Source organism: Anomaloglossus baeobatrachus, chromosome 2, assembly GCF_048569485.1.
Source record: "Anomaloglossus baeobatrachus isolate aAnoBae1 chromosome 2, aAnoBae1.hap1, whole genome shotgun sequence".
In the NCBI taxonomy this organism is placed as follows: domain Eukaryota; kingdom Metazoa; phylum Chordata; class Amphibia; order Anura; family Aromobatidae; genus Anomaloglossus; species Anomaloglossus baeobatrachus.
In genome coordinates, this window is record NC_134354.1 from 655,396,374 (window position 1) to 655,417,902 (window position 21,529).

General features: G+C 45.6%; 1 protein-coding gene across 1 annotated transcript in view; it reads left to right on the forward strand.

Moving 5' to 3' along the window:
* The first annotated feature begins 342 nt into the window (after positions 1–342).
* The window catches only part of ACKR5 (atypical chemokine receptor 5), a 41,847-nt gene continuing 20,660 nt past the window's right edge, over positions 343–21,529 (forward strand). Inside the window, exon 1 of the mRNA XM_075334463.1 lies at positions 343–479. The gene's annotated coding sequence lies outside the window, so the exon portion shown is untranslated. The remainder of the gene's footprint in view (positions 480–21,529) is intronic.

Below are 21,529 nucleotides of genomic sequence, written 5' to 3' on the forward strand. Positions count from 1 at the left end.
ACACAGATCTCCGAAGCTTGATTTTATGGAGTCCTTTGAAATATCTAGTAAAATATTTGCACTGTAGAACGGGGTAATTATCACAGCTTGAAAACTCAAGCCAATGTGTTAATCACACGCGTAAGCTATAGAAAGAATGAAAAATAAATAAGCCAATCTCTTTATGTGCTCCATGGGAGAAAGGAAAGACTTATTTGTTTAGAAATTCTTTTTAGCTGCATTCCTTGCGCCAGGACAAAGGGACCGATCCACTTTATGGCTCGGACAATCTTAGAAGGTGTTTGCCTTTGCATAAGAGGATATCCTGGGCTACAAGAGCCACAGCAATGAGTGCAGCTCCAGGATATGTGGGATCATTTCCTCAATGTGAGTGCTGCTAACAAGTGTAAAATAGTTCATGTCAGTTGCTGCCGAGTCGAAGAGAACTAAAGAGCTGGGAGTATAACTAAACTAAATTGTAAGAAACTTCTCCTTCTCAGGTAAGAACGTCTTGGATACAAATGAGTACATACTACTATTTTATCTAGGTGGCAGAAAACAGCTGCAACACTTATGGTTGCATACAGTAGGGGCATCAATTGGTCTCTTTCATCAGATCATGGGGATGAATTTTACCATGTACGTAGCATAGTTCTTGGGTAGATTATACTTATATCTTTAACATAGTATCTATAGTTGCCAGGGCTGGTTTCTTGTTCTGATATACATATACTTTCACTACAATTCCATGTTAGGAGTTTTTACACTTTCATATAGCTAAGTGCATGGTAAACAGTACACGGTTACGTGGTGTACTATCTCTATAGACATACATCCATTCTCTATATGCATCTTTATCTCTTTTTTGATGAGTTTTGTCCCAAAACTGCATGCAAATCCTTCCAAAGTCAATGCGAACCCTGAAGTTTTGTGCACATGTTGAGATTTTTTTTTCTTTGCAGATTTGGTGCAGAAAATAATCTGCAGCATGTCAATTCTTACAGCGTTTTTGCAGTGTTTTTCACCATTGAAAGCAATAAAAATGCATCAAAAACATAGCAAAAACCACACACTTTTTGCACTTACGTTTTTCCTGCCAACAGATCTAGAAATGGTGCAGAAGTTTCTGCAACCAAATACTCAACTTGTGCACACATAGCCTATTTCTTCTTATCACACTTGTTTTACCAGTGATCTCCAACCTGCCGCTTTTCCACAACTCCCAGCATGCCCTGATAGCCTGGGAACTTACAGCTGCTGGAGAGCCACAGGTTAACGTCTACTGCTCTATATATACTGCCGGCCATTTGTATAACGCTACAATTCCAATATTGGAATATAGAAAATGGAGCATCGTTACAATAGTGATTTTAAATTTAAAAAAAAATTATGTAAGGATCTATTAAATATTATTAAAAATATTAAATGTAGATTTTTGAATAATTTAAGTATGATTTGTTGCACTATAAGACCCTGTGCGCATGCTGCATTTTTTTATTCAATTTTTGTTGCCCAAATCTGCATATCTATCCTTATGCCAGCAAAGCCAATAAGAATTCTGAAGTGCTGTGCGCACGTTGCTTCTTTCCTTGCAGTTTTGGGTGCAGAAAAAAAAAGCAGCATGTCAACTGTTGGTGCGTTTTTTCCTGCGTTTTTTAGCCTTTCCAGGCACTGATTTTCAAAAAAATGCATGGTGCAATAACACACAAAAAATGCTCCAAAAACGCACCAAAAACGCATGTGTTTTTTAGTGAGTTTTTCTGCCACAAGATGCAGTTTTTGATGCAGAAAATTAAATTACTGCAAGCAAAAACTCAGCATGCGCACATACCCCAAGAGAACCAGTAAATTGCAAATAATATGATTTATATAACACCAACATATTCTGCAGTTCAGTACACAGGATGATCACATCATACACACCATAAGAACTATTATGTCAGTATATTTCTGGAGTTACAAATACAAGATAATTGCGGATACTTCATACTCTACAATATCTCTAAATCCACTTGACCTGACACACCTAGATCCTTGGTTTAAGCTTTTGATCGTGCATCGTGACTTTTGGAGCACGTGTAGACCACTCATTTTTGTCTTTTGTTCTATGGCTCCACTATTCTTTCAGCAGTTAAATATTTCCACACTTTTCACCATCTCTTTGTAAGGCTGGGACGGAGGGCCTGACCTCTCATTGTGGAATGCTTTGTGGAATCTATGCACCTAGCAGAAATCCATCAACATGAAATATTTTATCTTCCTATTGAAATGTTGGGGATTTCTCTGTATCCCTGGAATATGTTATATATCTGTTATTCTGTAGGTCAGTGGTGATGTTTATACTACTCTGGTGTTAATCTTACAACTATATGTAGAACTTTTCCATCTAAGAACCTGTCCAGTTCATATAACACCAAAGTTAATTAAATATATTACAGAAAAAAGTCAAACACAAACTTCGGGCACAAATGTAGCATTTTATTTTGTAATAATAATCTACAATATATCCCAGAGTGGAAAGGGTAAAGTTTATGCTACTATCAGTGATGGGCGAATAGTAATATTTGGGTTCTGATTATTCGTGCCGAATATCGTACTACTTGTGTATTTGTACCAAATAATGAACCTAATGCAAGTCAATGGGAAACTCGAATATTTTTCTGACATACCTTTCCAGGAGGTTTATGAAATGGATGGAAAAGTGTGGAAACTGAATGGGGAAGATGCTTGGATGCATTTCTGACTCACAGCTGGTTTCTGGGAATAATGTTGTCAGAATAGTACGCCACTTTTATGGAGTTACAATAAAAGCTACAAAACTCAATCTAAATTGCATTTTACAGGAAAAAATGTTAAGAAACATTCTTTCCTGTATAATGACTCGTATAAAAGGCAAACTAAAAAAGAGAAAAAAAAAAATCCTCCCCTTTAGCCTATGTTAACATGTAGCGTTTTTGCTTTTGTTTTTCTCAACGCTTTTAATCCTGAAAAAAAAAAGTTTACCGGGAAATGTAATTGTAACATTTTACTAACTAAGCTGGCCATGTATTGAGTGTGACATGACCAGACACCTCCCGTTTCATTTTTGAAGGAGGGAATCTGAAACTCACAAAGCATATGCAGACAAAAATTAGAAAGAACAGCAATAGACCCTGGGAGACACGTGGAGGAGGGCCTCTGAATAAATATTACAAATATTTCAATAAAATTTAACAGAATAAAGCTGTGAATGAATGCATAGAAAGATGCTATGATATTCTGGACTGTAGAAGAGCCGTATATGACCAGAAGGAACAATACTTTCTATTAGATGTTACTGACATTTGACAGCGTGAAATCTTCAAGATGGAACAAAGCAAGAACTTTACTGGAGTGAAAAAAAAAGTGGTTTATGTGTGTAGTGAAGACTAAAAAGATAGTAAAGATCTTAGCAACATTGCTGTATTAAAAATGTGTTCAATTTTTGTCCTCTATAAGAAGAAGTAATAATAACAAAGAGCCTCTATCATGGTAGTCGTGTTGATGTGAAACTTATGTCGTGGAAATGGAGCCGAGCAGACATCAAACCAATTTTGATCATCTTTAAGAATAAGTTATGGAAAGCGAGGGCCTGTATTGTGGTTATCATGCTGGTGTAAAACCTTTTTAGGTGAATTTGTGCTTGTCGGATACTTAGATTTTGGAAACATAGAGATGTTGCACACATCACGCATCCATAGCATTGAGACAGAACTCTTATCTGCACCTTTCCAAAATGTTCTGTGTTGTCTGTCAGGTCTGAAATTCGTGTCAGGAAAATGGAGCTAAGAACCCACAAAACCACTTTTTATCATGTTTACCAATAAGTTATGGAAAGCGAGGGCCTGTATCGTGGTTGTTGTGCTGGCATGAAACCTGTTTTAGGTGAAGGCTTACTTGTCGGATACTTAGATTTTGGAAACACAGAGAGGTTGCACACATCACACATCTATCAGATTGAGATGGATCTCTTATCTCTACCTTTCCAAAATGTTCAGTGTTGTCTGTCAGGCCAGAAACACGTCAGGAGAATGGAACTGAGCACCAACAAAACCAATTTTTATCATCTTTTCAAATAAGTTACGGAACGCAAGCTCCTCTATTGTGGTTAGTCCTGTCCGAGTGAAACCAGTGTCAGTAAAATTTAGCTCGTTGTTGGATGCATGCTTATGTAAGGCGGGCACACCGGGAGAAATAGTGGCGACTGGCGACCAAGTATGGAGGGACTGCCAAGAGGTTGCAGAAAGACTCAGTCTCCACAAGCCGAAAAAGCAACATTTCCAGGGCTAGCAATCAGGGCTTGGGCCTGTGAGTGGGTGGCTGAATATTTTTGCTTCCATTCCAAAGTGTGTGGTAGGGACAACTGAACCCGGCGCTGGGACAATGAAGTGGACGTGGTTGCTGATGTATGAGCAACTACAGGTTCCGGGCAGGAGGTATCCACACCTGCTCCCTGGACAGTGGATTGGGGAGCACGTAGCCCAGGGGAAGTGGCAGTGGTTTCACCCTCAGATATAGGTTTTCTACCTAGGCATTCCTTCACATAATTGGGTGCATGGCTGGCGAACTTAAGCATGCTGGTGGTCCTCAGGTAGATAGTACTCTTGCCTCTGCTCAGTTTGGTATGACAGATGATGCAAGCAACTGATCTTTTGTCTTTAAGACTTTCAGTAAAAAAAAAAAAACAGACTGGGGAACACCAAACTCTTGGCCTATAATCTGGCCACGTGAGGGTGCTCTGGGGAACATTTCTCCACCTTCTTCCTTTGGTAAATCTACCGCCTCTTCCTTCCTGTTGCACTGCTATGCTCATTACTATGCATGCCACCTTGAAAGATTGGGTCCTTGGCTTCATCATCCTCCACCTCATCTTCCACTTCCTCAATCTTGTCCTCTTCCTGAGTTGCGATCTTAAGCTGACCTCATGGCAACGGTGTCTCATCATCATCCACCTCTAGAGATAGTAATTGCAGTTCCCCACCGTTGGCTTCTTCTGACCATGGATACACAAATATTTGTGCATCACTGCACATGACCTCCTCATCTCCCTCTTGATATGTGCATGTTGAGAGGTCAGAACAAGCCATAACAGGAAAGGCAAAAAGCTCCTCGGAGTGTCCAAGTGTGGGGTGACTTGTCTCCTGACCTTGTCTCCTGAGACTGCTCATGGTAGGAGGAAGGAAGATCAGGGTAAGGATTATGTGGTCCAGCTTCTTGGCTAGCAACACTGGATGTGTGGAAGACAAGGTGGTGCTGGAAAACAGAAGGAAGGCATTATCTGCCATCCAACCCTCAACCTGCTCACACTGTTGTGCCTTCAACAGTAGTGAACCGTGCCCCACTGCAAATTGGAATAGGAAGCTAGAACAAGATGAGGTTTGGGGTGCTCCCGCAAAAGTAGGCACAGTTAGGCTTGTCACATGGCCATAGTGTGCTCAACCATCAGCATCACATCCACTTACCCGTCCCTTAATTCATGACTTGCGCATTTTTAAAGGGAACCTGTCAGCAGAAATTTTGCACTAAACCTAAAAGATTCCCCTTCTGCAGCTCGTGGGCTGCATTCTAGCAAGGTTCCTGTTGTTATTGTGCCCCCTTTTAGACCAAAATAAATACTTTATAAAGTGGTACCTTTTTGTATGCAAATCTTGTTAATCGTACACAGGGGCGGGCTGTCTGTTGTCCATTATTTTGCCTCCTGCTGCTTTATGCCGTCCCCATCTCTCAATTTCATAACTCAGGATGCCGCCCAGTTCACCCGAAGTCTCGCGCATGCGCCGTGCCACTCTAGCGGGACTGTGCACTGTGCACAGTGTGACCGCTGGTGACATGTTGCGCAGGCATGAGATTATGGGCAGTGCTGTGATTTTCATCAGCAAGTACCCGCCCATAATCTCGTACCCGCGCTTTCCCCTCTGCCTCCACCGTTCTGCGCAAGCGCAGGCCAGATGACCCCACGACACCTCTTTCCCATCTTGCCCTGGAGCAGGAAATAGATGGGAGGAGCAGAGCAGCATAACGGTGGAGGCAGAGTGAAAAGCACGGGCACGAGATTATGGGCGGGTACTTGCTGATGAAAATCACAGCGCCGCCCATAATCTCACGCCTGCACAACACGTCACCAGCGGTCACACTGTGCACAGTCCCGCTAGAGTGGCACGGCGCATGCGCAAGACCTCGGGCGCACTGGGTGGCATCCTGAGGTATGAAATTGAGCGATGGGGGATGGCGTAAAGCAGCAGGAGGCAGAATAACAGACAACAGACAGCCTGCCCCCATGTACGATTAACAAGATTTGAATATAAAAAGGTACCACTTTATAAAGTATTTATTTTGGTCTAAAAGGGGGCACAATAACAACAGGAACCTTGCTAGAATGCAGCCCAGGAGCTGCAGAAGGGGAATCTTTTAAGTTTAGTGCAAAATTTCTGCTGACAGGTTCCCTTTAATTAGGTATACAGCTAAGCGAACTCTATTACAGAATATAATGTATTGGAATTATCCCCTTAAGGGACTGTTTGGTTGATCTTGCAGCAGGTAGTATACCACAATCATCTCTCCCTAAATGCCAGTAAAACAGTCTCTAGCCCCTATTCCAGAACTTTGCGTGTGCTAACAAGGACAGATAGCAGTGGTATTGTGAATTACCCCTTTAAAAGGGCCGTTTTTAAGATTTTGTAGCAGTAGGTAATGTAACACAATCAACCCTATCTAAATGCCTGTTAAACTGTCTCTGTCCCTACTCCAGAACTTTCCCTGCAGCACCAAGGAAAGATAGCAGCGGTATTGTGAATTAACCCTTAAAATGTCTATTTGGTTTTGTAACAGTAGCTAATGTAATGAATCAACCCTGCCTAAATACCTGTTAAACACTCTGTAGCCCTACTACAGAAACTTTCCCTGCACTATGAACAGCTAGCAGCGGTATTGTGATTTAGCCCTAAATCACAGCTGTTTGTTTAATATTGCAGCAGACACTGGAACATACAACACTGTGCATTCTCCAAAAGCAGCTTTCTCTAAGCTCTCTCCTGATCAAGTGCACTGTGGATAGCGTCGGTGGGTCTTATATAGACTCGATGAAGCCAGCCGATCACAATAATGCCAGTAGCAAAGATAGCTACGACATTACCGTGTTTGGCAAGCAATCCCAGTATGTTTAGTGGTTGAAAAGCAGACAACAAACAAGTGGGGTAGGGACTCGAATCTTGTGAGGCGAGGACCAAAATACTTATCGAGTAACAAATATTGCAAATACCTTAATATTTGTGTGCATAATGAATAATGTCGAGTATATTTGCTCATCACTAGCTACTATGTTTTGAACTATTAAGAATGGTGAGTGGGGTTGTGCACATTGGACAATTTCTTTTTGCTTAAAGGGTCCACCAATAATAAGGGCATGACACTGCTAGGATCCCCCCAGCAATCAGTTGGCAGTAAATGTTCAATTCCCCTGCTGTAGCAGTGCAGGGATAATCATTACAAGCAGGGCCGCCACTAGGAATTTAAGGGCCCCATACTGGCAAAATTGTTGGGCCTCCTTGAGACTCCACCCCAGCTCTATCTCCACTGCTTAACCCTTCCACACTCTCACCACCATGATAGGAAAAACGTGCATATATATACACACACACAGACACACACACACACACACACACACACACACGCACACACACACGCACACACACACACAGTCATGGCCAAAAGTGTTAGTACCCTTGAAGTTGTTCCAAAGAATGAAGCATTTCAACCAGAAAGTTAATAATACAGCCTCTACACAGCCCCGTCCATAATACACCCTCTACACCGCTGCTCTCCATAATATCTCGCTCGATTTATAATATCCCCCCAAACACACTGCCTCAGTGTATAACATACCTACACACAATGCCCCTTGTATAATATCCCCACACGCATGCTGCTCCTCTGTATAATATTCTCTTCACACACTGCTACTCTGTATAATATCCCCCCCACACAGCTCCTCTGTATAATATTCCCCTCCCCACACACTGCTCCTCTGTATAATATCGCCCATACACACACTGGTCCTCTACATTTACACATGGTCAAAATTGTTAGTACCCCTTGTTTAATGAAAGAAAAACCCGCAATGGTCACAGAAATAACATGAATTAAAAAAAGTAATAATAAAAAAAAAATCTATGAAAATGAACAAATGAAAGTCCTTTCAATCATGCTTCCACAGAATTTTTAAAAACATAAAATTCATGAAACAGGCCTGGACAGAAATGATGGCACCCCTGAAAATAATGTGGCAAAAGGGACATGTTAAATCAAGGTGTGTCCACTAATTAGTATCAGGTGTCTACGATCTTGTAATCAGTTAGTGGGGCTGTACATAGGGTTACACATACTCACTGTGCTGTTTGGTGACATGGTGTGTGTAAAACACTCAACATGGACCGGAGGAAGCGAAGGAAAGAGTTGTCTCAGGAGATTAGAAAGAAAATTATAGACAAGCATGTAAATGTTATAAGACTATCTCCAAGCAGTTTGATGTTCCTGTGGCTACAATTACACATATTATTCAGAAATTTAAGATCCATTGGACTGTAGCCAGACGTGGCTGCAGGGGAAAAATTGATGACAAATCAAAAAGACAGATAATACGAATGGTAACAAAAGAGCCCAAAAAAAATTCTAAAGAGATTAAAGGTGAACTTCAAGCTCAAGGAATATCAGTGTCAGATCCCACCATCCGTCATTGTTTGAGTCAAAGTGGACTTCATGGGAGACGACCAAGGAGGACACCATTGTTGAAAAAAAAAATCATAAAAAGCCAGACTAGAATTTGCCAAACTACATGTTGACAAGCCACATAAGCTTCTGGTAGAATTTCCTATGGTCAGATGAGACAAAAATGGAACTTTTTGGCAAGGCACATGACCTTTATGTTCACAGATGGAAAAATGAAGCATATCAAGAAAAAAACACTGTCCCTACTGTGAAACATGGAGGAGGCTCTGTTATGTTCTGGGGCTGCCTTGCTGCATCTGGCACAGGGTGTCATGAATCTGTGCAGGGTATAACGAAATCTCAAGATTATCAAGGGATTCAATCTGGACAGAAATGTGTTGATTTAAACCAAACAAAAAAGAACCCTTTTAAAACTAAACTAGATTTTTATTGATACCACTTAAAAATATTTATAAACAACACACACCCATTTGAATACCAAAGAAATCCTACAATTATTTAAGATACAGTCGTATTCAATTTTACAAGGAGGGGGAGGGGTTAGGGCAATTACCCTAAATATTTCCCTTCCAAGCCGTGGAGGTTGGCACCCTAGAAAAACGCGAAGTGGCGCCCCGGCTCACTGAAGGCTGACCCTCCTGTCCCTACACTAACAGACTTATACGTGCTGCTATCGTGGGTATAAGGAAAAAAATAGACACAGTGAATAGAGATAATCAAAACATATAATCTTATGCAGAGTCAAGTACCTCAATAGGTCCTATTAAATCTCATCAATGTAGTCAATACCCCAATAATTTTGCTCTCTTATATATATAGTAAATACCTCCATAGCTCTGGGATATTAAATCTCAATCAGTTATCTATCGTACATCAATAGATCTATAATCAAATGCATGGATGCATCCACTGTGTACAGATTAACAAGGCTAAACCAGAGTATAATCGTGTGTGTACAATCACAAACACTAAAGTAGGTGATACACGCAGCGATATCACTAGCTATATCGCTGGTGAAAGCACCCGCCCCCCGTCATTTGTGCGTCATGGGCACAAAATCGTTTGGAGCCGTCACACGTACTTACCTGCCTTGTGACGTCGCTGTTGCCGGCAAACCGCCTCCTTTCTAAGGGGTCGGTTCGTGCGGCGTCACAGCGACGTCACTAAGCGGCCGCACAATAGAAGCGAGGGGGCAGAGATGAGCAGGACGTAACATCCCGCCCACCTCCTTCCTTCCTCATTGCCAGCGGCCGCAGGTAAGCTGCAGTTCGTCGTTCCTGAGGTGTCACACGTAGCGATGTGTGCTGCCTCAGGAACGACGTGCAACCTGCGTCCTGCAACAGCAACGATTTTTTAAAAAGGGACGACGTGTCAACGATGGACGATAGGGTGAGCATTTTCCATTGTTAACGCTCGTTTCTTGTGGTCACACGCAACGACGTCGCTAACGATGCCGGATATGCATCACGGAATCCGTGACCCCGGCGATATATCGTTAGAGTCGTCATTGTGTGTAACGGGGCCTTTAGCTTAGTTACTAGAAACAAGGCCCAACACGTTTTTACCCTTCCTCAATGGTAGCCAGGGGTTCGTCAGGGGCATCCCCAAATGAGGACCATCAGTGCAGCAGATTTCTTAGCCAAGTAGATGATCATATACTTGGGGAGAAACGCATTGGGCGTTGTTTCTACTCTTTTTCTGTCTGTTTGTCTCTGTCTTTTTCCCTGTCTGCCTATGTCTGTCTGTCTCTTTCCCTGTCTATCTGTCCCTTTCCCTGTCTTTGTCTGTCTCTTTCCCTGTCTGTCTCTTTCCCTGTCTGCCTCTGTCTGTCTCTTTCCGTGTATGTATTTCCATGTCTGTCTGCCTTTTTTCCCTGTCTGTCTATGTCTGTCTGCCTTTTTTCTCCTGTCTGTCTGTCTCTTTCCCTGTCTCTTTCCCTGTGTGTCGTTCTGTCTCTTTACCTGTGTAATGCACAGGATTAAGTACACTACATTGGAGGAGGAACATGTGAATGTCCCAGGAATCTCTGTCCACACAGGACTCAACCTGTCAGAAGGATTTATGACAAATTACAAACCTAGGACATTCACATGTTCCTCCTCCAATGTGGTGTACTTAATCCTGTGCACTATATGTCCTATTGGAGGTCTGTATGTTGGAGAAAAAGGACAGAGACTGAGAGCAAGAAAGAGATCTCTACGCCACAAAATTACAGAAATAAAAAAACATTTACCTGTGGCCATACATTTCTGTGCTTCAGGACACAACATAAACCACATGAAAGTTGTCATATTAAAAGGCAACTTCAGATCACTGAACCATCGAAGGAATGGGAATACAAATTTATTACAATGTCTAAAGGCCCCGTCACACTAAGCAACATCACTAGCAACATCGCTGCTAACGAACAACTTTTGTGACGTTGCTAGCGATGTTGCTGTGTGTGACATCCAGCAACAACCTGGCCCCTGCTGTGAGGTCGTTGGTTGTTGCTGAATGTCCTGGGCCATTTTTTAGTTGTTGCTGTCCCGCTGTGAAGCACAGATCGCTGTGTGTGACAGCGAGAGAGCAACAACTGAATGTGCAGGCAGCAGGAGCCGGCTTCTGCGGAGGCTGGTAACCAATGTAAACATCGGGTAACCAAGAAGCCCTGTCCTTGGTTACCTGATATTTACCTTCATTACCAGCCTCCGCAGCTCTCACTGTCAGTGCCGGCTCCTGCTCTGTGCACATGTAGCTGCAGGACACATCAGGTTAATTAACCCGATGTGTGCTGTAGCTAGGAGAGCATAGAGCCAGCGCTAAGCATTGTGCGCTGCTCCCTGCTCTGTGCACATTTAGCTGCAGCACACATCGGGTAATTAACCCGATGTGTGCTGTAGCTAGGAGAGCAGAGAGCCAGCGCTAAGCATTGTGCGCTGCTCCCTGCTCTGTGCACATTTAGCTGCAGCACACATCGGGTAATTAACCCGATGTGTGCTGTAACTAGGAGAGCAGGGAGCCAGCGCTAAGCGGTGTGCGCTGCTCCCTGCTCTCTGCACATGTAGCTGCGTGCACTGGTAACCAAGGTAAATATCGGGTTGGTTACCCGATATTTACCTTAGTTACCAAGCGCAGCATCTTCCACACGGCGCTGGGGGCTGGTCACTGGTTGCTGGTGAGCTCACCAGCAACTCGTGTAGCGATGCTCCAGCGATCCCTGCCAGGTCAGGTTGCTGGTGGGATCGCTGGAGCGTCGCAGTGTGACATCTCACCAGCAACCTCCTAGCAACTTACCAGCGATCCCTATCGTTGTTGGGATCGCTGGTAAGTTGCTTAGTGTGACTGGACCTTAACTCTGTCCACACAGGACTCAACCTGTCAGAAGAATTTATGACTCACTACAAAATCTAAGGGGTCTGCTCCAGAGACTATGAGGGCACCAGGTCTCTGATCCTATATGGATATTGGGACAATAAAACTCTCACACCACTAATCAAAACTAATTAAGGATTCACTCTCTAAGCTCAGTGTTTGTTTATTTAAATGTCCTTTTATTATGCCATCCCTCTGCTCTGTATGTGTATATATTTGTGTTTCTTCAGATATTTTGTCATACCTTGCCTGATAAAGAGACCTAAGGAGTCTCAAAAGCGTGCTTTGTAACACCATTTTATTTTATTTTAGTTAGTCATTAAAAGGTATCATAACTACAAGAATATATTTTTGTTTCTCTCTTTGAGAGCAATCAATCATTTTTCAACTGGCTAACACGGTACGAAAACCTTTTTATCTTTTAAGTAAAAGGGCTTCACTCATTTGACTTACCATGCTCTACAATCTCTTTGAAGTATAGATATGGTTTCTTAAAATCACAGTATAAGTATTTTTTAGAGTGTTTATGCATTTTTATATGCAACTAGCTGTACTACCCGGCTTCGCCCGGGTTAATAGAATGTATTAACAAAAATTTATTCTGCACACAAAAAACACAAAACAAATAGATAGAAATGTAATTATTAAAAGGCAAAAACTAAGCTAATAGAAGCATTTCACAACATATATTTCAACACCACAGATATTCCACACAGATTTAAGTAAATTGGCCAAGTAATGTGCTCCGTCTGTCTCTTTCCAGGTCTGTCTTTTTCCAGGTCTGTCTCTTTCACCTTGTGTCTCTGTCTGTCTCTTTCACCATCTATCTCTTTCCAAGTCTGTCTCTGTCCAGGTCTGTCTCTGTCCAGGTCTGCTTCTGTCCAGGTCTGTCCAGGTCTGTCTCTGTCCAGGTCTGTCTCTTTCCCTGTCTGTCTGTCTCTCTGTCTTTTTCCCTGTCTGTCTCTGTCTGTCTCTGTCTGTTTCTTTCCCTGTCTGTCTCTTTCCCTGTCTGTCTCTCTGTCTGTCTCTATCTGTCTCCCCACCGACATCTTATTACCTCACATATAAGCTTCTTATACTATGAATGTCTTTTGCTCCTATAGCAACCAATCACAGCTTCTACTAATAACCTGTAGTTCCAGGCTCCATTTACTTTAATGGAGGCATGTTTTTTGGAGAGTAACTGTAAAGCGCGGGGTTAAATCTTCCTGTCAAAACATAGTCTACGACGTTCCCTGGGTCACATGAGGTGTCTGTGCAAAATTTCGTGATTGTAAACGCGACGGTGCGGATACACTTTTTGTTTCACTTTTTTCTCATTATGTAGATAGGGGCAAAATTGATTGGTAAATTGGAAAGCGCAGGGTTAAAATTTTGCCTCACAACATAGCCTATGATGCTCTCGGGGTCCAGACGTGTGAGTGTGCAAAATGTTTTGGCTGTAGCTGCGACGGTGCAGATGCCAATCCCGGACATACACACACACACATACATACATACATACAGCGCCTACAAGTAGTATTCAACCCCCTGCAGATTTAGCAGGTTTGATAAGATGCAAATAAGTTAAAGCCTCTAAACTTCAAACAAGAGCAGGATTTATTAACAGATGCATAAATCTTACAAACCAACAAGTTATGTTGCTCAGTTAAATTTTAATAAATTTTCAACATAAAAGTGTGGGTCAATTATTATTCAACCCCTAGGTTTAATATTTTGTGGAATAACCCTTGTTTGCAATTACAGCTAATAATCGTCTTTTATAAGACCTGATCAGGCCGGCACAGGTCTCTGGAGTTATCTTGGCCCACTCCTCCATGCAGATCTTCTCCAAGTTATCTCGGTTCTTTGGGTGTCTCATGTGGACTTTAATCTTGAGCTCCTTCCACAAGTTTTCAATTGGGTTAAGGTCAGGAGACTGACTAGGCCACTGCAACACCTTGATTTTTTCCCTCTTGAACAAGGCCTTTGTTTTCTTGGCTGTGTGCTTTGGGTCGTGTGGATGACGACCCATCTTAAGATCCTTGAAGAAGGAGCGGAGGTTCTTGGCCAAAATCTCCAGGTAGGCTGTGCTATCCATCTTCCCATGGATGCGGACCAGATGGCCAGGCCCCTTGGCTGAGAAACAGCCCCACAGCATGATGCTGCCACCACCATGCTTGACTGTAGGGATGGTATTCTTGGGGTCGTATGCAGTGCCATCCAGTCTCCAAACGTCACGTGTGTGGTTGGCACCAAAGATCTCGATCTTGGTCTCATCAGACCAGAGAACCTTGAACCAGTCTGTCTCAGAGTCCTCCAAGTGATCATGAGCAAACTGTAGACGAGCCTTGACATGACGCTTTGAAAGTAAAGGTACCTTATGGGCTCGTCTGGAACGGAGACCATTGCGGTGGAGTATGTTACTTATGGTATTGACTGAAACCAATGTCCCCACTGCCATGAGATCTTCCCGGAGCTCCTTCCTTGTTGTCCTTGGGTTAGCCTTGACTTTTCGGACAAGCCTGCCCTTGTCACGGGTGGAAACTTTCAAAGGCTGTCCAGGCCGTGGAAGGCTAACAGTAGTTCCATAAGCCTTCCACTTCCGGATGATGCTCCCAACAGTGGAGACAGGTAGGCCCAACTCCTTGGAAAGGGTTTTGTACCCCTTGCCAGCCTTGTGACCCTCCACGATCTTGTCTCTGATGGCCTTGGAATGCTCCTTTGTCTTTCCCATGTTGACTAAGTATGAGTGCTGTTCACAAGTTTGGGGAGGGTCTTAATTAGTCAGAAAAGGCTGGAAAAAGAGATAATTAATCCAAACATGTGAAGGTCATTGTTCTTTGTGCCTGAAATACTTCTTAATACTTTAGGGGAACCAAACAGAATTCTTGTGGTTTGAGGGGTTGAATAATAAATGACCCTCTGAATAAACTTTTCACAATTTAAAAAAAAAATAAAAAAAGAAAAAACATTCTTTTTTGCTGCAGTGCATTTCACACTTCCAGGCTGATCTACAGTCCAAATGTCACAATGCCAAGTTAATTCCGAATGTGTAAACCTGCTAAATCTGCAGGGGGTTGAATACTACTTGTAGGCACTGTACATACACACATTCAGCTTTATATATTAGATAGACTTTGTACACGGATGTCAATGTAAACATAACATTGACCACCATGTAAAGTCTGATTGCAACTATATTTCATACTAAACACAGTGAAAACGATGGTTGGATTTTTTTTTTTTTTTTTTTTACAGTGAAATAATTTTCTTTCAATATTTTCTCAACCTAAACTAGATTTTTGGAAAGTAGGGACAACACTTGATAATTTGCTCTTTAGAGGTGTATTCTACTTGGGGACTGATTTAAAGCATAGTTCTTTTTTTTTAAGGTCATGTTAAAAATGAATACAAGGAACAGCTGTGATTACTGTATGTGGTTGAGAGCTCTATCACGTCCTTCCAGAATTTGCATCCTGAAATTGCCTTCTGTATGTTCCATCCATATAAACAAAACAAACTGAAAGGTCATTATTGAAATGTATGAAGTAAAAACACAGATGTACTGAATTGTAAAATACCATGGCATAGCTTTGTATGCTAATATATACAAATGTAACATTTAAATATATGAAATATTAATTTTGCCTCATATATAAAATTAATCATTTCTTTTTTTTTTCCACAATTTTAATTTATTCCCTGTGATTTGTGGTGCCAACATCCTCCACTGTACTGTATTGTCTATGTACCGCCCCGTGCTCGGCAGCCGAGCCACTCGGATCCGGACCTTCAGTGGGTGGCTCGAGGGTCTCCGGACCCGGGGGTCCTGCGGTCACGTCGATCAAAAAGGGGTTTGCGGTTTGGGGATGTATTGTGTACGGCAGGAGCCGTGTTTAAGTTCGTAATGCCACCCACGGGATGTGGTGATGGAAGACACCACCGTTGTAGTTACAGGGCATCCAGGGGAGATGTTGCCTCCGTGGGCAGGAATTGTGGCCCCGGGATCCGTTGGGGGTGTTTGGCGATGCAAGGAGATGGGCGGCTGGAGGGCACTGATGTACTCACGATTAGTAAACACATGAGTCTCTGGTAAACAAAGGTGATGGTGGTCGGTGCCCGCAGCCGGCCGCAGTCTGGTCCCCACCCGGTTTGTGGTCTCTGCCTTTCTCCTGCATCTATTTGTGATGGTGGACTACCTGCGCTTGCAACTTCAAGAGTCCGCTCCCGGCTTTTGGTTACCTGAGGAGCCCTTTGCCCACAGACGCTGGCCCGAGGGATCTCTGTGCCGTGGCGATGACTTTCTATACCCCTCGTTGGGCTGTTGCCTTCAGTCGGGACTTTGGGTGGGACAGGACCTCTAGTCCTGGGCGCAATCAGTTAATTAGCTAGCCCCCAGTAGCTTCTGGACCTAGCTTCAGAGTCTGAGTACCCCCCTTTGTGCTCCTGTTTCAGAGTCGGTTCCCCAGGTTGGTACCGGCAGGCCACTACCCTGTCCCGGTCCACCACGGTTCCACCGAGCCATCTTCTGGGCTCCTGCAGACAGAGGGCTCTGTCTGCCTCCTAGCCAGCAGTACCAGGGCTCCTACCCTGGCACAGGTTCAGTTTGGGTCTTTCCTTTGCTGGAGCTGCACACAGCTCCAGCCATACACCTCTCCTCTTGACCTCTAGATTTGAACTTCTAGACTAGACTAAACTTTCCCACCCCAGCCTGTCTGAGACTCCTAGGTGGGCGTCTTCCAACCGCCTGGTTCCGCCCCCTGGTGTGTCCATCAAGCACTGGAGGGGTTGACTACGGTTTTATATGTTTGGCTGTTGTCACCTTGTTTGGGCCCCGCATTACACCGTTCCCTATCTGTGACTACCTGGCTGGCCAGGGCGTCACACTCCCCCTTGCTTAACCACAGACCGTCCGCGGGCTGTCCGACCACCACCGGTTTATTTTTGCTTTAACTGAAAATGATAAGAACATATTTAGAATTATAATAACTTTGTACAATCAAGCATATTTATGAATTTCTTCCCTTGCGGGAGGCAGGTTACTTAAACGTTGCAATAAAACATTTTTATTAACCGGGAACGGGACGAGACCGGGTCCTTTTCATTTTGCCCACCCAAGCAAACCTAGCCCTGATGCTGCCTCTAAGAACCAGCCAGCATCCCTTTTCCCCAGTCCAGGAAACGGGTTCAGGTGTTGCCTGCACGGGCCGGGTAATAAGTTCCTTACCCGGCAGTTTCTCTCAGAGGCCCCACGTCCAGGGGACCCCTGACCTGGAGGATCTTCACCGGTCTCACTAGTGACAGGACCTCGGCCTACAATTTCCCGCAGGCCCTTCCTCCAACCAGCTTCTCCGGAGACTGCAGGACAATGAAAAGTGTGGTCATGGACTATTTACAATGCCCAATAGTTTTTGGGTGGCCTGCTAGTTCTCAGCCATGTCTGTGTTTTAAATAGGGTTAAACAAACGGGAGGTAACAGAGTTCCAACAGGGATGGCAAGATGGTAGCCGGGAACAGCTACCTATTCAGCATGTTCTTCATCGTCAACGAAACTGTATGGCGGGGGAGGGGAATGGGTGTGCCTTCCACCACTGCGGCTCACCCTCCTCTTTACATCGAGGGCGAACCATCCCCTCTCCCCGCAATGCCGGGTGTAGGTGACCAACTCACCGGGTTCCAGGTCCCGGTCCGGGTGGCCAATTGGAAGGTGAGGGTAGACGTCCCTCCAGGACACAAAGATCTCCGCGTCCAGATCCGGCTCGAAGATGAACCCCCATCCATGTCAGGGGTCGAAGTGCCGGACCTGACCTTCATGCGTCGGGCCCCGGTGGCATTCCTCAGATTGTCCTTTTCTTGGATGGTCCGGGCCAGCACCTCCGCTTTTCTCTTCTCGCAGGCCGCTATCTCCCGGCCCAGCTGGCGCTGCTGCCGCTCCCAGTACGGAGCGTCTGCCTGCTCCGGCTCACTCCGCGCGGGGGTCGGGCCCAGCCGGAGCTCCTCCATGTCGGCTATGACCGACACCCTCTGCACTGTGGAACCCCGCTTTGTCGCGGCCTGCTCTGCTGCCTGACAGTGGCAACCCCGCGGTGCCTCAGCCGAGGCCTGGTTTTTGGGAGCAGCCAGCTTTGCCCGCTGGGCCCACTTCCAGTCATCGGCCACCTCCATCTTGGCCGGGTGGACTGTCGGGGCCTGGATTAGCTGGGGCGCGGCCACTTCCGGGACCGACGGGTCCATACCGGGACAAGGCATCCTCTGGAGGTTAATCTTCCTCGAGGCCGGTGTTGGTGTCAGGATGGCGACAGGCTGACCACCGGCAGCCCCTTCAGGTGGGTCCTCGCGGGCTGGTAGGGCGGACTCCGCTGGCGGTGTTGGTGGCAGCGGACCAAGCGGGGGAGCAGCGCCAACCGGTACGGGCGGCAAGGAAGGCAATATAGAAGGCAGGGGTAGACCGGGTCCCCTCAGCCTGATCGTCCGGTCCCTCGGGGACATAGGGGCGTGGGTCGCTTACCTGCTCCTGTAAGGTTGCCTCCACTTTGCGTGCTCGCATGGCTGCAGCCACCTCCTCCATCTCGGCCACCCACCGCTCCATCAAGAAGTGCACCTGGGCCTGTAGGTGGTGACACATCTGCGTCGTCCGGGCTTTCACCCACGCCGCTGTTCCGGGCTCCGGTACTCCGGGCTTGCTGGACGGGTCAGCCATGTCACTCTCTCGGGGTCCAGGAACCCAAAGGGTGGCAGGGTCCTGGAGTCCCTGCCCTTTATCTGCTCGGTCACATGTCGCAGAATCTTCACCCGCCCCCCCTTGGTCTTTTCGCGGTACTCCTCTCTCCGGCCGATAAGTTTCGTTTTCCGACTTCCGGCCTTGCTTTACGGGCGTGTTCCCAGGGGGCGGGGCTTCAGTTCTCGTCCTCTTTTCGCGGGGAAGAAGACCCTGGCGGGAATCTTCGCACCACAAGATGGCGGCAAGATGGTGGATTTTGAAAACTTTGCAACGGATCACCGCTGACTTCACTTCAAGGCGCACTTTGACAAGATAAGTGGACAGGTAAGTATCCTGTTCGTGACGCCATAAATCGAGGTGTACCGCCCTGTGCTCGGCAGCCGAGCCGCTCGGATCCGGACCTTCAGTGGGTGGCTCGAGGGTCTCCGGACCCGGGGGTCCTGCGGTCACGTCGATCAAAAAGGGGTTTGCGGTTTGGGGATGTATGTGTACGGCTGGAGCCGTGTTTAAGTTTGTGACGCCACCCATGGGATGTGGCGAAGGTAGACACCACCGCTGCAGTTACGGGGCACCCGGGGAGATGTTGCGCAGCAAGTAGTTAACCCCTCCGTGGGCAGGGATCGTGGCCCCAGGACCCGTTGGGGGTGTTTGGCGGTGTAGGGAGATGGGCGGCCGGAGGGCACTGATGTACTCACGATTAGTAAACACACGAGTCTCTGGTAAACCAAGGTGATCCCTTACCCGGTTGGTGGTCTCTGCCTTTCTCCTGCACCTGTTTGTGATGGTAGACTACCTGCACTTGCAACTTCAGGAGTCCGCTACCGGATTTTGGTTGCCTGAGGAGCCCTTTGCCCACAGATGCTGGCCCGTGGGATCTCTGTGCCGTTGCGATGACTTTCTTTCCCCCTCGTTGGGCTGTTGCCTTTAGTTGGGACTTTGGGTGGGACAGGACTTCTAGTCCTGGCCGCAATCAGTTACTTAGCTAGCCCCCAGTAGCTTCTGGACCTAGCTTCAGGGTCTGAGTACCCCCCTTTGTGCTCCTGTTTCAGAGTCGGTTCCCCAGGTCGGTACCGGCAGGCCACTACCCTGTCCCGGTCCACCACGGTTCCACTGAGCCATCTTCCCGGCTCCTGCAGACAGAGGGCTCCCTCTGCATCCTAGCTAACAGTACCTGGGCTCCTACCCTGGCACCGGTTGAGTTTGGGTCTTTCCTTTGCTGGAGCTGCACACAGCTCCAGCCACACACCTCTCCTCTTGACCTCTAGACTTGAACTTCTAGACTAGACTAAACTTTCCCGCCCCAGGCTGTCTGAGACTCCTAGGTGGGCGTCTTCCAACCACCTGGTTCTGCCCCCTGGTGTGTCAATCAAGCACTGGAGGGGGTGACTAGGGTTTTATATGTTTGGCTGCTGTCACCTTGTTAGGGAACGGTGTAATGCGGGGCCCTATCTGTGACTACTTGGCTAGCCAGGGCGTCACATCTACAGTGCTAACTCCACAGCCCTGTTAACCACTGTAACCAATCATTGGGCTCAGCAGTTTGGCGGATGCAGATGCACAAACTGTTGGGCTAAACGATTGTGTCATACGGTGTTCACCTTTGCATTCGCTGGATGTCATGGTGGCGTCGAATTCTATTCACACCACAGACTCTGACATACAACCTAAAGTCTCTTAGCTGCTTAGCCTGACCTAGGAGTCAGCTGTATTAGCTTCACTGCTCTCCAGTTCAGCAGGAGTTAATTCCTGCTGGCTTTGTGAACTGCTGTTAGGATCTCAGGCTGCTTTGTCCACTCACAGCTGTCTACACTCTTTATATAGTACTGGATTTGGTTGCACGTCACTGAATTTAGTTCAACATTGCTGCAGCGATACCGGTCCCATTGTAGTGATCCAGTGTCTGGTGATCTGTTGTGTGCTTTCCTGTGTGGTGTGGAAAGATCCCTGTTGATAGTTTATTTCCTCCCTGTATATTATTTCTTCCTGTGCACATGTCTCTCCCCTGTGTCTGATTGCAGTGTGCATGTGTTTGGTTTTTTCCCATGTCTATGGTATTTGTGGGGTTTCCTACTCCAGTCCCGACCCTCTCTTGGGGTGGGGGAAAGGAGGTTTTAGATCAGGGTTAGGACAGGAGTTAGTGTCACACTGGTAGTCCAGACCTGGCTACCATCAAGCCTATCTCCGGGATAAGGGACAGCGCAAGGTCACAAATCTGAGGGACAGCTTAGAGGTCCCTGCTCCCGTTATCCCTACACTCCCGTGACAGATTGTCTGCAGTGATGTAGACCAGAAGTCACCACTGGCGGTGATCAACAAAGAGACAGAAACAGTGCTGAATTCAGAGAAGGTGATGGAAAGCTCAGTTTGTTAATTTATACGTCTATGTGCTTATGAAGGCATAAAAGTTAAAATAGGACAACCATTTAAAGAGAAATTCAATTTCACCATTAACATTTTTTATCTTCAATATATCTACAAAACCTGGGTAGTCACATGAACTAAAAATTGTATCATTCGGTTAATAGTGTGCCAACAGTCAGGAGTCAGTGTAATGTACTAAAATCAGACAGTGTTGTACACATCCAGCTTAAGTCAAGCATTTTTGCTCCTGGTGTGCCCTAGTAGCATTTATTGCATTCCCTGATTAAAAGAAAGAAAAGCAGAAGAATTCCCAATTCTTTGGTGACATGTTTTTCTAGACAGACTTTTGTGTATACAAATAAAACCTAAAATATTTCCTAAAAATATAAA